This window comes from Ochotona curzoniae, unplaced genomic scaffold (genome assembly GCF_017591425.1).
Source record: "Ochotona curzoniae isolate NIBS_2020 unplaced genomic scaffold, NIBS_Ocur_1.0 scaffold_461, whole genome shotgun sequence".
In the NCBI taxonomy this organism is placed as follows: Eukaryota; Metazoa; Chordata; class Mammalia; order Lagomorpha; family Ochotonidae; genus Ochotona; species Ochotona curzoniae.
Window position 1 is genome coordinate 4608078 of NW_024467120.1, and position 4726 is coordinate 4612803.

The window sequence follows — 4726 nt, forward strand, 5'->3', positions numbered from 1 at the left end:
GCAGAGAATCCCCCAAGTCCTTGGGACCCAGCACCCACATGGGAGAACTGAAGAAGCTCCTGGCTCCTGGCTTTACATCAGCTCAGCTGTAGTCATTGCAGCCATCTGGAGACTGAACCAGCCGATGAAAGACCTCTGTCTCTCCTTTCCTCTGTAAATCTGCCTTTTAAATAAAAATAAATAAATCTTTAAAGAAAAAAGAGAGAGAGCTCATTGGACAGTGAATAGCAAGGGTGAGCATTAGGCTAGCATCCCAAATTGGAGTGCCTGATTTGAGTCTGCACTACCAGCTTGCAACCCAGTTTCCTAACAGACAGTGGATGACAGCTCAAATAGTTGGGCTGACCGTCCATGTGGGAGACTCAACTTAAGATCTGGGTTCCTGGTTTCATCCTGGTCCAGACTTGATTATTGTGGGCATTTGGGGAGTGAACCAGCAAATGGATGCTCTCTCCATCTGTCTCTCTTTCTGCCTTTCAAATAAATACCATGCAAATAAATAAATTACATTTAAGTGATAACGAGGAGGCTGCTCCATGTGGTGACAGGTTGGAAGGAAATCAGGGAGGAGTCCAGCCAAAGTCTGGCAGCCAAGCCTAAGGGGATCATTCGCATCAGGCATGCGCAGCTCAGCTGACCTGGGCGCTGAAGAATCCCTGTGATCTTTCTCCTCTGGCTCAGGAAAGAGTAACAAAAGCCAACCCATAGTTTCCATGTCTGCTTGTACCAACACTTCATATTTTGTAAATATTTCCCTTTGTCTTTCCTAGCAGCTTTCTGTTGCTGACTGGATCAAGGCCAAAGGCAGAGGCCTCCTCCTCCTCCCTTGACCTGGTTGGGTAAGCTAACACTTTCTCACTTGTCATCCGGGCTTCACTTCTAGCCACTTTCTCCCTCGTGTCATAGTCGCTTTCTCCATATGCCCGATGCATTCTCGGCTTCTTATGTCATGTTCTCCAGACCTGAAAGGAGGCTCTCTCTTCCCACACCCCCCAGGCTCCTATCTCACCAGTAGAAATCTAATTCCAAGCTACAATAGCCTGTTTTTTTTTTATCAGAAGTTTGTGGGCATTACCCGTATCTGTATGCACACCATCCGCAGTCCTTGGTCTGTGCTCCTGTAGAATGGAGAAGGCTGAATGTGTGGTCTTAAAAGGCTCAGATTCTGAAGCCAGCTGACAGCTCAGCATTCTTAGCTTTGCAGATTCCCCCACCTACTGGTGGCCTCGGATCCTGCCTACGTGCGCTTGGGAAGACTGGCGACTGCTTCTGTGAACATGTGAGCATCTTTTAGAATGGCAGACGACGTCTGCCTTTCGTGAATGATGTTGCATCTTAGAATCATTTGGAGTCATAAAATCAAAAAATCTGTAAAACATGAGGATATAGGATTATTGCTGTAATAAAAAAAAAGTTTTTAAACGGATGATAATTTCCCTGAGTCACCACCAGGAGGCAGAAAAACTTCATACAGCAATTCACTTCCGGTCATGATGAACAACGGAAACATCAGTCTTAGCTTAATGTGAATTTCTGAACCTTAATATCAAAATCAAATTATTGTGTTTTTTAAAATATTTGTTTATTTGGGAGCTGGTGCTGTGGCAGATCAGGTAAGTCTGTGCCTGCAGCACCAGTATTGTATATGAGCGCCACTTTGTGTTCTGGCTGCCCCACTTTTTTTTTTTTAATTAAAATAGAGTTGATTAGCTTCTCTTTTAATATAAACACGAGAAAGAAAACACCACGTGAGTTGTAGCATTCTTTTGAAAATAAAATTGCATTCAACACTTGAATCTCTAAGCTCTGAACTCCATAAATCATTTTTTGAGGTAGTAGATTGTAATATTTTATATGCCATTATTCATCATTTACGTGTATCTGTCCTTTAAAAATTATGGAACCTGTTGCTAACTGTTGCTGTATTTAGAGAAAATATTCCTGGCCCAGAAACACTTTGTTTACAGTAGGATTCCTGGTTATACTCAAGAAGCAGGAGAAACAGATTTCATATAATTGAGAACACTTGTTTTGTCCCCCCAGTATTTCCAATCTGGGTGATACTGTGAGCAATCCCTTGACATGACCTACTCCCTGCCCGCTGTAGGCTGAAGAGGTCCTCCAGTTCCTGTAAGTTCCCACTTAAACAGCAGGACGTGAAAGAGAACACTGCTGGCCCCGTGAACCTGCGGGATTCCACAACCGTTTCGTGTCACCAACCACTATTCAGGGTCCGATTCCTTATTGTCGACCACATGTGTGTGAACACTGTTCTTCATAATCTTCCTTTACCAGACATGGAGGGAGAGGGTGATCCAAACAGAGGGAGTGCAGCCCCACAAAGAGCCACTCACAGCAGGTGCTTTTCAGGCAATGACAAGGGATTCCACGAGCTCAGTGCTGCTGGAAGCTCTCGCAGCTCTCGGAGTATAAATGCCACAAGCTGACGACGCACTGTCTGAAAATTTAATTACTTCATTGGAACTCACTTAGGTTTGCAAGTTTGGAATTCTAAACTTTTAATTCTACGTTTTTGTTTCAGTGTATGCGTGCCATCTTTAATAGGGCCTGAAACAAACACAAAGAACAATTTCTGAATTAGCAGCTTATCATTTCAAACTTACAAAAAAACAGAAGTTTAAAAGAAACAGAATTAAACCTCCAAGCGATGTTCTATCTAAGTGTGTGGCATTGCTTCTCCTGCTGCAGGGCCCTGGCAGGTGCACAGACGCACAAACGCTTGAGCCTGCACTAACTTTCTGGACACCTTGCGTTTTACTACCTGCTTGTTATTCCTAGACCACCACTGTTGGCTGACATCATGAAAGTTATCTTTTAATACAGTTATCTGATTAATGAGGAAAATTATCAGAAGACGAGAAGCACCATTATGTCACTACAGTTTCTGAAAAATGTAGTGTGGCCCCAACAGAAGTAGAACTTCAACGCCTGACCCCGAATGTGCTAAAATGCTAGTTAGTAGTGTTTGCAAAGAACAGAAACAACAGGTGTTATCCAGCAGCTTTTTGGTTTAAATCGATTGCCAGTGATGACTAGCAGCTTCAATGATACAGGAGGAAGAAACCTCAGCGCCTGACAGCACTACAGTCTTGTCCTAAGTGGCTTCATGAGCTGGTAAGAGCTCCATGTTGCAGGGATAATACTGCATTGATCCTAGGGGTTTATGCAGCAACATGGGAGGGGGCAAGAAAAAAACAGAAAAAACAGAAAGGTTATATGGGGTTAGTGTCTGCGATGTCTACAAATTTTAACTATTAACTGAAACAAACAATTTTTTTAAAAAAGCATGTAGTCCACAGCTATTGGCCTACACAGTAAGCAAACATCTGTGTGTGGGGGTTGGGAGCGTTCACTTTTTGGAGTGGTTTTTGTAACTCCGTTTACATTAAAGAGGACGGAAGAGTGTGTCGTGGCAATTAACAAGGTCCCATTCTTTCCCATGGAGTGTAATCCTCATTGTCCACGAGTCTCTTGAATTCCATGTCTTTCTTTTCGATGAAAATACTAAGCTTGCTGTTTTTTGAGTGGGAGAGCTGATCATACTCCAGTCCTTGCGGATGAGGGGCTCAGGATGTCAGAATTCCTCCTTACTCTCCTTAAGAGAGGATGGCATTAGAGCGCTGGACACCGGCGAAATTATCTGCGCTGAAAGATGGTCTCATCACAGCTCTACACAAGTCTTTTTGTCTTCACGCAATCCGGAAATGGCCTCTAAATTCTGTGCTCTTTCTTTGCTGAGCGGAACAAGCAGAAAATTCAGGTTGTTGTCATCCGCTAAGGAGCGAAGGTCAAAGTAGTATTTGGCATAAACACTGGCAGGAACATTAATATTAAACTGAAGCAGCTCCGAAAAATGCCGTTCCATCTCATTCATGTCCTCAACTGTAATGTCCTTGAGGATCTGGCAGTAGTCCACATTCCACGCAGCCTGATCGTCCCAAACCTTGGAGGCAAGAAGCATGGCTCCCAGGACAATCGGCTTCCAGTTTGTGGGACAAATGTCAATCTCAGCAGAAGTTAAAAGTCTTTCTAAGTAAACCAAAGTGACTATTGCACATTCAGCTGTGAGCTGTGCAAGTAAACTTGTGTTCAGGATCACGCTTGAAATATTCCTCTGGAACCTTTTCTCGTGTGGGTGGATGTGATCTCTCTCATCAAATATATCCAGGCATATATTCTTTATGTGGTAATATATTGCTAAGGTTACACATTATATTGTAGTTCTAAGATTAGGCTGGCTGACTGTGCTGTCATCTAGAGATATTGTTGAGCCTGAGCTATACTTTTAAGCTGCCCTGGAGATACGTGGTTTAAAAATGGTTGTACTTCCTCTTTTCTCGCACGTCTGTTTGAGATTTGTTCAGGAAAATTGTGCTTGCCCTTGGATGGTCAGAAGGGTTGGATTCCAAAGCTAGATCTTCAGGCATCTCAAGACACTTGGGTCATCTTCTGCTGCTTGGAGCTTCCATGGAAGTGGAGCAGCAGGACACAAATGAGCAACAACATGGATGTGGGAATGTAGACAGCAGCTTCACTTGCTACTCCACAACGCTGGCTCCTCAAGTGTTTTATTTATTCATTTTTTGAAATTTATTGATTTTCATTGGAAAAGCATATTTACAGAGAGGAGGAGAGACAGAGAGAAAGATCTTCCATCCAACGATTCACTCCCCAAGTGGCCACAATGGCTTGGAGCTGAGCCAAT

At 43.4% G+C, this 4726-nt stretch overlaps 1 pseudogene; it reads right to left on the reverse strand.

Moving 5' to 3' along the window:
• Positions 1–3617: 3617 nt before the first annotated feature.
• Positions 3618–4448, reverse strand: LOC121147811 (annotated as a pseudogene).
• Between the last annotated feature and the right edge of the window lie 278 nt (positions 4449–4726).